At 43.5% G+C, this 12,956-nt stretch overlaps 1 long non-coding RNA gene across 3 annotated transcripts in view; it reads right to left on the reverse strand.

Moving 5' to 3' along the window:
• Positions 1–12,956, reverse strand: part of LOC135175328 (uncharacterized) — a 509,262-nt gene that overhangs the window by 307,912 nt on the left and 188,394 nt on the right. For all 3 annotated transcript variants that reach the window (XR_010302327.1, XR_010302328.1, XR_010302329.1), the window contains exon 4: positions 2,260–2,335. This is a non-coding gene — a long non-coding RNA (uncharacterized LOC135175328). The remainder of the gene's footprint in view (positions 1–2,259; positions 2,336–12,956) is intronic.

Genomic DNA, 12,956 nt, shown 5'->3' on the forward strand with positions numbered 1-12,956 from the left:
AAAACATGCTGAGAAGTTCACTGTATTAAATACCTTACAAATAGAGACGTATGATTACAGCAAACATACATAGGAAACAAAAGGAATTCTTAAAGCATACTTTCCTCTATAAAGAAGGTGCTCCTGGCTTTTTTTATTGTGCTATATGAATAGTGACAAGGACACACGGCACAGCAAGAAATACATCCTCATTTTAAAGCATACATGTGCATATATAACATTTCCCCCGCCCATTTCTTTTGTATTCCTAAGACAGGCTGTATGCCAAGGCTACAGATCTCAGGAGCAGCTAAAAGAGTTTACAAGCTAGGTGCTTCGTTCTTTCCAAATCAGATGACACAAGAAAGCTGAAGATTAGAAACTTTGACCTTTACTTTACGGCACGAAGAACTGGGCAGAACAGAACAAACTTAGAGGAGTTGTGATCCCACACTCCATTCCCAGTCCCACCACTCTAACCTTGAGCAAGCTGCTCAGCATCTCTGCCTTGAAGTGCCTGCCACCCTCGGTGAAAAAAAAGGACCTCAAAACACAAATTTCCTGTACACAAGTTTCACACTTGTGTATTTATTCCCTCTTCAAAGCCTAGAGTCTCATGTAACTAAAAAAAGCCCATTCCAGCCAGCCCTGATCATCAGGCCCATATATTACTACCAAGTATTTTGCCTTAAGGCTGTCCATGCAGGACTCGCTGACCATCTGGATCCCAAGAATTAAAAAAACTTGCTTTATTTCACTCCTCACTCTGCTGCTGCATTTCTGGAAACAGAATTACTTCTATTTTCCAACAAAAATTCTCCTAGTTGTTCACACAAAACCGCAAGACAACTTTGAAATTCTGTACTCACAGATTTTGAAGTGTTCCCTCATTTTTCCCCCAACACCTCCCTTTAAATTGCTGCTGGATCCAGGAAATCCACGAGTGTTTTCAACTCCCCTCACCAGTGTAACTGCAAGGTTAGCCTCTGGTGGCCAGAGAAGTTGCTCATATTCAGGAATGATGAGCAGAAAATGTTAAGTACCACTCACTGGCCACAGCCTGCAGTTAATACACAATATTTAAACAACACAATGGCATGGCCCTTGCCAGTAACGTAAAAACACAATGGAGTAGAGCCAGAACGGCACAATCTGCCTGCCTGAGTCATGCTTGGCTCTCCATGCTGGAAGGGGCATGCATTAGCTGCCCACAGTGTACTGTACCCTTCAGCTAGTTTAAAATAAATCATTAAAATACAATTAAAAAAAAAGGGGGGGGGGGGGGGGGGGGGGAGAGAGAGAGAAGGAAAAAACCTGTGTAATAGTTAAAATAGTTTAATGACAAAGTACAGAAGTATCACTTTGGAGGAAGGCTCTGGACTTCATTCCACATTTTGACCTTAAATAACAAAATGCCCTTGCTCTGTAATATTCCATGGCTTTGTATTGTCCAACAAAAAAAAAAACCCAACCCAACATTTTTTATTTCCCTGCTATCTACAAGATCCTGGATTCTTATTCATATATGATTTCATTAAATTCAGAGGATCTGAATCTACTGTATTTTCCAGTTCTCTTTTATGTGCTTGTTGTTCAGCCACTGATGTGCCAAATATTAATTACTGCCCCAAATACATCCGATAAACAGGTTCTAAATAAGGGTAGATGAGACTGATGTACAACCTGACTTGCATTTATGCAATAACTATGCTGCTATAAAGAGATTCCTGTCTTGCTGAGAGGTGTAAAATGTTATTCTGACTGTTTTGTTGTGTTACAGCAAAGATGAATTAGACATTTCTGCCTTCATCTGCCCCCCAAAGCAGCTGAAGCCCCCTGTGATGTCATCGAGAAGTTTTGTTGTTGTTGATTTTCTTTTTATAGAGGACAAGAATTTGTTACGACATCATGAAAAGAGAATAAAGTCTATTTTATGCTATAAGGAATCTTCTGCTACTTCCTGTTATTTCTGCACTGAAGTGCAGAAATGCTCACTGACAAAGCGACAGGAACAGTGAAGTCAACAAACAGAGAGATGTGCACTCCTCTTAACGGTATTCAAAACAAAGCAGAGAAAGAATGATCCGTTCCAAGGTCTGAAATTAAAAGATCTGCGAGATGTAACTTTGCTTTTAATTTTTACATAAAACATCCTTTGAACTTCTAAATCCCATTCAAGGGGACTCTGACCTTTATCCAAGACCAGCTACTGTGCTAACACTTTGGATGCAGATAGAGGAAAAATACAGACAAAAGGTACCGGAAAAGCTTTTTACTTACAGGAATGCAGTGCAGCTTAATCTTTTTGTTTTTAAGGTGCAGTGATTTCAGCATCTACTATGTAACTTCAGGCAGTCTGAAAAGAAACAGGTTAAAATCTCTTTCAGTTATAATTGGTATTTCGGATTTAATTAAAAATTAAACTTTCATAATGTTTCACCATCCAAAGCAATGCATTATCAGTCAAGCGTAGCCTTTTCTCCCCCCCGTTCTCTTTTTTTCTTTTCTTCCCTTTTTTTTTTTTTTAAAGAAGCTCTTTCCAGAGTAGTTTGCAAAGAAAAAAGAAGAGAGGGGGGGAAAAAGGCAATTCAGAGTAGCAAAATATATTTCTTCAGCGAAAAAAGATTTCTGAATAACTTGGAAAGAAGCCTTCTGCCACTTAATTTTAACAATCAACCTTCTACTAATTAAAAAAGAAATAAAAGGGGAAAAAAAAATCACAATTACAGAAGACAGAAAAACACCATCACATACCAACAACTGCGAGGGGAAAAAAAGAAATGTTAATTTCAGCAAAACAAGGACATTGCTAGGACCAGAACATACGCAGCTAAAGGAAAAATATGGTTTCACATAATGCCAGCCAGCAATATTTTTAAAGAATTCATTCTGCAGCATGCAGCACTTTCAGATTGTTGCATGGAGGAGCAGGGGAAGAGAAGTTTGAAAAGAGGATATCTGGTTTTAAAGAGTACAAGGCAAAAGGTGTCTTGCACCCTTTGGTTAATGGATACAAAACAGCTACTCTATAAAACGACAAGGTTTGTTATCATGTAAAATAAATGGTGTTTTACTGTGCAATGGAACCCCAACATGAGCCCCATGAGGAGAGGCTAAGGGAGCTCAGGTTGTTCAGCCTGGAGAAGAAGAGGCTCAGGGGTGATCTCATTGCCAGCAGTGTGCCCAGGTGACCAAGAGTGCCAATGGCATCCTGGCCTGGATCAAGAAGAGTGTGGCCAAGAGGACAAGGAAGGTTATTCTTCTGCTAGACTCAATACTGGTCAGGCCACACCTTGAGGACTGTGTCCAGCTCTGGGCTCCTCAATTCAAGAGAGATGCTGAGATGCTGGAACGTGTCCAGAGAAGGACAACAAAGCTGGTGAGAGGCCTGGAACACAGCCCTGTGAGGAGAGGCAGAGGGAGCTGGGGATGTTTAGCCTGGAGAAGAGGAGGCTCAGGAGTGACCTCATTGTTGTCTACAACTACCTGATGGGAGGCTGTAGCCAAGTGGGGGTCGGTCTCCTCTTCCAGGCACCCAGCAACAGAACAAGGGGACACAGTCTCAGGTTGTGTCTGGGGAGGTCTAGGCTGGATGTTAGGAGGAAGTTCTTCACAGAGAGAGTGATTGGCATTGGAATGGGCTGCCCAGGGAAGTGGTGGAGTCACCATCCCTGGAGGTGTTCAAGAAAAGCCTGGCTGAGGCACTTAGTGCCATGGTCTAGTTGATTGGTTAGGGCTGGGTGCTAGGTTGGACTGGATGAGCTTGGATGTCTCTTCCAACCTGGTTGATTCTATGATTCTAAGTGGTAGCTCTAGACACAGCATTTGAGCAGATGAAAAAAAAAAAAAGAAAAAGAAAAAAAAAAAAGAAAAAAAAAGTATTTTTTCCCCTCTCCTTTCCTTTTCAAACTGCAGTTGGAATGACAATAAAACTCCAGGGGTTGCACCATAAATATGAATTTAAATGTTAGACTGGAGTTTAAAACCTGTGGTTTTAATTATATCTAATTATAAAGGCTCCAAAACCAGGAAAAATGAGAAAACCATAAAAATATTAATATTAAATGAAAACAATTTTGCAGTACATTGTCAGGATTTGGCCTCATAATAACAAACCATACAGCAACATATGCAGACACATACAATATACCAATGATTCATTAAAGGAACAAATCAAAACTTGATCAAATTTTATCCTTAAAAGGTGACAGCAGAACTTGCCTGATTTACCCCACTCAAAGCTATTCTGTTCACCAGCAGCACACTGACAAAGATCTGCAAATAAATTCTGGATGTAAATCCAATACTGGTTGCAGAATGGTTTAGGCTGGAAGAGAGTTCAGAGATCATCAACTCCAATACCCCAAAAGCTGAGGAAATTCCCAAGTGATTTTTTTTTTCTATGAGCAAAGATCCAGTACATCAGATTCCAGCATTATATGTGCCTTGATAATCCATCCCCACAGAGGTTTAAAAAGAAATACACTATGTCAGCCAATACACTGTCACACAAACACACTTACATGCCACAAATGAGTTATTTTTAGGTTTAACTTTTCTATTCGGTCAAGATCAGAGGTATTGAAAAGGAGGAGGAGGGGTAGAGAGCACAGAAAGGGATGGTACTGTCTCTATCTTTTGCAGAACTACTTACTGAGCATTTTGAATGAAGGAACACGAACCTGTTGACAGAGGTGCTAGGATAATGCTGCCACAGGAGAACCTTTATAGGCCTGGATGAATTTTTTCTTGAAGGAATTATTTGGGAAACACATTCCTTGTGCTTTACATATGGAGACTATCAAATAACTCTCTTTCCTTCTCCTGTCTGGCATCTTGTAATATAGACAGAAGAAGAGCAGAGAAGCACAGGCAAAAAATCCTAAATCCATCAGAAGCAGGCAACAGCGCAACTGCCAGGCAAGAGAATGGGCTCCAGCCTCGAAACTTAACATTTCTTTTGCTTTCTTCTCCTTCCAAATTTACCCTTTTTCTAACATCACCTGGATCGAGAGGCTGGCTGGCAGACAAGAAAGGAGAGGAGCAGCAGTACGTGCAACCCAAAGCTATTTCTTGTACTGAATGCAACGAAAAACTGACCTGGACTGAGAATACAAAAAGCATTCACTGAGGGTGAAATGTATCCCTGTACAGAGAGCCAGCATACAGACTACACCACTGAAGCCCTATTCCGATGACCTAAATAGGAATAAATCAGTGCATGGACTTCATCACAGTGAATTTTTGTCCACAACGCCCATTTTCTTGAGGAGAATGGGGAAGCATTTAGCCCTTTTCTATCAAAACTTAAATGCACAGCACCTCCTTCCCATGTTGGTAACCATCCTGACAACTGCTCTTTGGTGTATTTTCCCAGTAGTTTTAACCTGAAGTCCTTCCTGCTTGATTCACATCCTTCTCACTAGAAAGGAAAAGGAGGAAATGCAACCTCTAGCATTATTCTGGGCCACTCAATTCAAGAAAGATGTTGAGGTGCTGGAACATGTCCAGAGAAGGGCAACAAAGCTGGTGAGGGGCCTGGAGCACAAACCCTATGAGGAGAGGTTGAGGGAGCTGGGCCTGTTTAGCCTGGAGAAGAGGAGGCTCAGGGATGATCTTATTACTGTCTACAGCTACCTGAAGGGGCATTGTAGCCAGGTGGGGGGTGGCCTCTTCTCCCAGGCAACCAGCAATAGAACAAGGGGACGCAGTCTCAAGTTGTGCCAGGGTAGGTATAGGCTGGATATTAGGAAGAAGTTCTTCCCAGAGAGAGTGATTTCCCATTGGAATGGGCTGCCCAGGGAGGTGGTGGAGTCGCCATCCCTGGGGGTCTTCAAGAAAAGCCTGGCTGAGGCACTTAGTGCCATGGTCTAGTTGATTGGTTAGGGCTGGGTGCTAGGTTGGACTGCATGATCTTGGAGATCTCTTCCAACCTGGTTGATTCTATGATTCTATGATTCTTCAAGTTGGACATCAGAGCATAGTGCCTGCAGATAAAGTGGCCTCTCTCTTCAGGGCAGGCCTAATTGGCCCATGCTAGAATCCCCCCATTAAAACAAATGGGGCCTCAGAAACTGCTAACTGTTCACTGCCATCTTCAAATTAAACTTCAGTCATAGAATCAGTGAGGTTGAGTAAGACCTTTAAGATCATTGAGTCCAACCATTACCCAACTGCCATGACCACTAAAGCACAACATGGAGCACCACATCTACATGCCTCTTGAACACCTCTAGGGGCAATGACTCCATCACCTCCCTGGGAAGCCTGTTCCAACATCTCACCACTCTTTTAGCAGAGGATTTTTTCCTAATAGCCAATCTAAACCAAACTGTAGTTAACAGAACACCTGATATACAACACACAGAGATCAAGCAGTAAAGAACTATTTTAGTTCTATTTTAGTTGGAGTTAAAGCCATAACTAAACTTACAAAAATCCTCATTAAAAACAGAATAACAACGACAGCTATTCAAGTAATACCTTTGTTTTATGAACTGAGAAACCTGTGCCCTCAAGATGAAAAGATCTAGAAAGGTCTCCTGGAGTGAAAGGTAGAAATAGTGGTAGCTTCTCCAGCAGGAGGCCCACACTCTTGTGCAGGAGGCAGAATGTTTAGCACTGACCATTGTCTGAAAGGGGTATCACAACCGCCCTATGGAAATCAGCACACACGGCTTAAGACCAGCCAGTGAACTTCTGACTGAAAGGCCCAACAGCTGGAACTGCAAGAATGACACATATGGCCAGGTGAGGAATGAGGGACATCACTAGTGTTAACAGGAGAGCAAGTGTTAGCTCCCAGTAAAAGCTTTCAATCTTCTTCTCATAGAACCATTCTATGAAAACAAGTATCTGAAGGTAAATGCATTTTACTTTGCTTTCTCATGATTCCTGCTTGCCACTAAGTTTATGCAAAGCCTGAAAACCGTGAGAGCAAATCTAACAACTGCACAATTGAAGCTCATTATCAGTATCCCACAACTTCTATAGCACCCAACTCTACTATGCCTGACTCATGGTCTAGTCCCTCCACTTCTGTAAAAAAACACATTCATTCTGTCTGAAAATGAAAGAGAGAAAAATATTGTTTAGCACTGGAAAACACTGCAGAAAATGTCAGCCTTCTGCAACCGCTTGGCAAAAAGGAAGTTCCATATCTGTAAGGGTTTGATTCTCCTTGAATACCTGAAGTCATTACAAAGAGTTTTGTCCTTATACCCAACCTAAAACTTCCCTGCTCCAGTTTAAAACTATTGAATTACAGAATCACAGAATCAGTCAGTGTTGGAAGGGACCACAAGGATCACCTAGTTCCAACACGCCTGACATGGGCAGGGACACTCTACCCTACATCAGTCTGGCCACAGCTCATCCAGCCTGGCCTTAAACACCCCCAGGGACAGGGAATCAACCATCTCCCTGGGCAACCCCTTCCAGCATTTCACCACTCTCATGCTGAACAACTTCCTCCTCATGTCCAGTTTGAACATCCCCACCTCCAGCTTTGCTTCATTCCCCCTAGTCCTGTCACTCCCTGACAGCCTAAAAAGTCCCTCGCAAGCTTCTTTGTAGGCCCCCTTCAGATACTGGAAGGCCACAAGAAGGTCACCTGGGAGCCTCCTCTGCTCCAGATTGAACAGCCCCAATTCTTTCAGTCTGTCCTCATAGCAGAGCTGCTCCAGCCCTCTGAGCATCCTCATGGCCCTTCTCTGGACATCCTCCAGGACGTCCACATCCTTCTTGTAATAGTGGCTCCAGAGCTGGATGCAGTACTGCAGGTGGAATCTCAGCAGAGTGGAGTAGAGGGGGAAAATCACCTCCCTCGACCTGCTGGCAACACTTCTCCTGATGCAGCCCAGGATTTGGTTGGCTCTCTGGACTGCAAGTGCACACTGCTGGCTCCTGTTGAGCTTGTCCTTCTCAAGCCTTCCTGTAGATCCCCTTTAAATACTGTAGTTACAAGTTGTTCCCAGCCTGTCTTCACAGGAAACATGCTTCAGGCCTCTAATCATCTTTGTGGCACTCCTTTGGATCTGCTCGACCAGCTCCATGTCTCTCTTGTGTTGGGGGCTCCAGAGCTGGACACAGTACTCCAGGTCAGGTCTCAACAGAACAGAGCAGAATGGTAGAATCACTTCTCTTGAGAGAATTCTCAAATAAGTCAAGAGATCTCATTCCAACTTCAGAATCCAAATAATGACTCATGATATGGCCCAGGTTACTTTTCACCATTCTAGGTTTGAAAACATAAGCAGGGCCAGGGACTAATTGCCTCACAGAAATCAGGGTGTGAGGGAGGCTGATGTGCTACAAGACCCCTCATCTAACAATAAATAAGGAAACTTTGAAATTAGAACCAGTATAGGCACATCAGCAGAATGTTCTGTCTAGGCGCATCAGTAAGAACAAATCTTATTAATATAGATGTATCATTACACTGCTGCTGCCTTTTTTTAAGGTGAATGTGCTTCAGTTGACATTAGTTCTCTATAACCAGGTTACTTTTGTCACCATTGTCTTGCCTTGAGGGACTAGACTAAAAAAATAAATAAAAAGCAATGCTTGTGCTTGAAGAAACCTCTCCAAAGTGAATGCTTTTCTGTGCCCTTCCAAGTACACATGAGTTCTGATCATTTCCAGGTCTGTCTTTCAACACATGGCCATTTGTATGGTATATCAGCGCTGGATTGGGCTGCTCCAAAACTCTAGGACTGCAGCTTAAACCAGAGTCACAGGGCTGCTGATGGGAGAAATTGGGTATTTTAGTGACTAGGTAAAACAAGAGCAGAGGACAACTTACAGCACTGTGCAGGGAATAAAAGTTCCTGGCACTGCAGGAGTAGACAACAAGAGACTGAGCCAGCAGTGTGCACTTGCAGCCCAGAAAGCCAACCAGAGCCTGGGCTGCAGCAGAAGAAGTGTCCCAGCTGGACGAGGGAGATGATTCTCCTCCTCTACTCCACTCTGCTGAGATTCCACCTGCAGTACTGCATCCAGCTCTGGAGCCACTATTACAAGAAGGATGTGGATGTCCTGGAGGATGTCCAGAGAAGGGCCATGAGGATGATCAGAGGGCTGGAGCAGCTCTGCTATGAGGACAGACTAAAAGAATTGGGGCTGTTCAATCTGGAGCAGAGGAGGCTCCCAGGTGACCTTCTTGTGGCCTTCCAGTATCTGAAGGGGGCCTACAAAGAAGCTTGCGAGGGACTTTTTAGGCTGTCAGGGAGTGACAGGACTAGGGGGAATGGAGCAAAGCTGGAGGTGGGGATGTTCAGACTGGACATGAGGAGGAAGTTGTTCAGCATGAGAGTGGTGAAATGCTGGAAGGGGTTGCCCAGGGAGATGGTTGATTCCCTGTCCCTGGGGGTGTTTAAGGCCAGGCTGGATAAGGCTGTGGGCAGCCTGATCTAGGGCCAGGTGTCCCTGGGCATTGCAGGGGAGCTAAATGATCCTTGGGGGCCCTTCCAACCCTGACTGATTCTAGGATTTCTTTGTCAAAAAAGTAAATCTCCATCTGCTTCCAGTTCACTGCAAAGCTGGTTGCCCTAAGAGATTTTTGTCCTCCTTATGGCATTCATCTTTTGCGTTTATTTTCCCAGTGAAGAGTGTATCCATTTCAAAATTTAATTCTCAAAACACAGCTTTTTTGTCCAGAAAAGCATTTTCATCAAGAAAAAGGTCCAATTTTGGCTACTTTTCACACACCCTCCAACAGTGTTGGAACTATTTTGTTCAAGTATGAAAAATAACTGCCTTTGGGCAAAAACTAACACTCCTTGAAATTTGGGTTTCAGGAAGTTAGAGACACTCAACTGAATAAAAACTGTGATGAATAATCCATCCTAATGGTCATTTCAAAACAGGCACTGGATGCAATTTCACCACAGGGGCCCTCGTACCCATTAAGTGTGTTGGATCCCTTAATAGCACAGTCCACCCCTCTCATTTATTCCTACTGCTAACAGAGTAAGCAACAAGCACTTGAGAAGCCCAGCTGTGAAAGCACATTAGAAGCTGAACTTCTCAACCCGCCAAAGAGTTAGCTTCTTTATAACTGCGCTCAAAGCCTGACCCATACTCCTCGTGTGCAGTTTAACCAGCAGCTCCTCTATAGCCAGGTGGGACCCAGCATCCTTCTAAATACCTCTTGAAGCTTTCCTCCTACACAAGGGCGGTGATGGTAATCAAGTTGGCTGCTGAAAAATCATGATATTCCCCATTCCAACTGTTTTCTTGCACAAGCTGTCCCTAGATCCTGTTTATGTTCCCAAGGAACAGGAACAGTGACAGCATGAAGCTTTCACGAGGCCTTGCCCAAACAATTCTTTCTCCAAAGACTTGTTGTGTGTTGTTTTTTTTTTTGCAAAGCTGCTCTGAAGCTGATATTCTCTGAGCATCACTTGGAATACAGCTTGAGGACTTTGCTTACATCCTTTACAAGTTATCATAGCATATAAGCTTCTCCCACTTCTTTTCAAGGTTCATAGTGCTTTGATCTTCACAGCCTCACTGCTCCTGTTGAATGGTATCATCTCCCATGGCTCAAATTACCTTTAGTGCAGAAAATTATAATACCTGTTAAGAAGCTGGCTCTATCATATAATCACAGCAGAACCTTCACACTTATGCTGGTTTGACCCAGAAACTTACATCAATAAATATTTCATTGCGATGGTTATTTCAGCACAGTGACGAACTGGGTGGATAAAGGATATGTAGTGGATATAATGTGTTTGGATCTTAGCAAGGCCTTTGACACAGGAAGCTCAAACAGAGTCTAGAGCATTATGGTCTGGATAATAACACAATAAGGTGGATTAAAAAATGACCAAAAGATAGGAAGCAATGAGTTATAAATCAATGGTATTAGATAAGAATAGTAAGAACCATCTACTCCATTGCCAAGCAATGACTGCTAGGATTATCATTAAGCAGATACATTAAGGATGAGAAAAAGAAGGCAAATATTGACAACATCAGAATTTGATGGTTCAGAAATAAGAAACATATACAAAAAATAAGATAAAAAAACCCTACAGAGTCGTAGAATTGCTTTGACTGGAAGAGACCTCTAAGATCACAGAGTCTAACCTTCAGCCTACGACCACCATATCCCAAAGTGACATGTTTACACATTTCTTGAACTCTTCCAGGGATGGTGACTTGACCACCTCCCCAGCAAGCCTGTTCCAATGCCTGACCACTCTTTCCATAAAGAAATTTTCCCTAATATCCAACTGAGACCACCCCATCATACTTTTAGTCCATAATGGAAATGTGCATGAGATAGAACAGGAGGTCCATCACTGCTTTGCTACCCCAAGCAGCCACCTACTTTGTCAATGAAAAGCAGTTTTAAAAAGAGCTTTCTGCCCTCCCCTTGGAACTTATCTCTACAGACTTATTGCAAAGCTTGGGAGACATTTTGGATTCAGACACATAAGAAGGGATGTGCTACCTCTTAGTAGAAAGCAAAGTTAGGACTATGTGTTAAGTTTGGACTGAACACAAGCAACTACACCTTGAGCGATCATCAGAACTCTTCCAGATTATGCATGGACTTACTGCATCCCAGCAAATGCAGAAGCAAAAATCAATGCACTCTTCTGGTATCTTACTAACACCTGAAAGGAAGGTCTCAAGAAAAATAGGTCAGTCTCTCTTCACTGGTGTCCTGTTGGTAGGACAAGGGGCAATGGATACAAACTGGAATGCAGTAATTTATACCCCAACAGAAGCAGAAACTATTTCTTTTGAGGATTATGGAGCACTGAAACAGGCTGCCTAGAATGGTTCTGGAGTCTCTTCATAGAATCATATAATCAAGCAGGTTGGAAGAGACCTCCTAGATCATCCAGTCCAACCTATCACCCAGCCCTAGCCAGTCAACTAGACCATGGGCACTAAGTGCCTCAGCCAGGCTTTTCTTGAACACCTCCAGGGACGGTGCCTCCACCACCTCCCTGGGCAGCCCATTCCAATGCCAATCACTCTCTCTGGCAAGAACTTCTTCCTAATATCCAGCCTATACTTTCTCCAGCACAACTTGAGACTGTGTCCCCTTGTTCTATTGCTGGTTGCCTGGGAGAAGAGGCCAACCCCCACCTGGCTACCACCTCCCTTCAGGTAGTTGTAGACAGTAATGAGGTCAGCCCTGAGCCTCCTCTTCTCCAGGCTAAACACCCCCAGCTCCCTCAGACTCTCCTCATAGGGTTTCTGTTCCAGGCCCCTCACCAGCTCTGTCACCCTTCTCTGGACACGTTCCAGCACCTCAACATCTCTCCTGAATTAAGGGGCCCAGAACTGGACACAGCACTCAAGTACTTCCTCTAGAGACTTTCAAGACCCACTTGTCCTTGGTGATTCTGCTTTGGCTGGGGGGTTGGACTCAATGCTCTTCAGAGGTCCCTTCCAATCCCTACCACTCTACGATTCTATATTTATTTATTCTTTAGCCAGCAGGTCATTAATCTCAAGTTCAAAACCAGCTTCATCTTGCACATGTCAAGCACACACCAGAGCCAGAGGTTCCACATTATTTCAGTTTATGTAACTGCCATATTAAGCTCAGTGCCCAAGGAGGACACTGAATAATATCTAATTGTACAGGCTATTGAGATTCAATATCACAGGGGAAAATGCTACCAACCCCCCAGCTTTGTTCACAGAATCACAGAATCAAAGAATTCTTTAGGTTGGAAGTGACCTCAAGGATCATCCAGTTCCAATCCCCTGACACAGGCAGGGACACCTCCCACTAGAACAGGTTGCTCAAGGCCTCATCCATGCCACTAAAGGCCTGTGCCAGTGTCTCACCACCCTCACTGTAAACAACCCTTTCCTAACATCTAGTTTGAGTCTCTCCTCTGCCAGTTTAAACCCATTACCTCTTGTTCTGTTGTTATAAGACCTCGTAAATAGTCCCTCCTTAGCCTTCCTGTAGGCCCTCTTCAGATACTGGAAGGCCACTACAA

This window comes from Pogoniulus pusillus, chromosome 5 (assembly GCF_015220805.1).
Source record: "Pogoniulus pusillus isolate bPogPus1 chromosome 5, bPogPus1.pri, whole genome shotgun sequence".
Lineage (NCBI taxonomy): Eukaryota > Metazoa > Chordata > Aves > Piciformes > Lybiidae > Pogoniulus > Pogoniulus pusillus.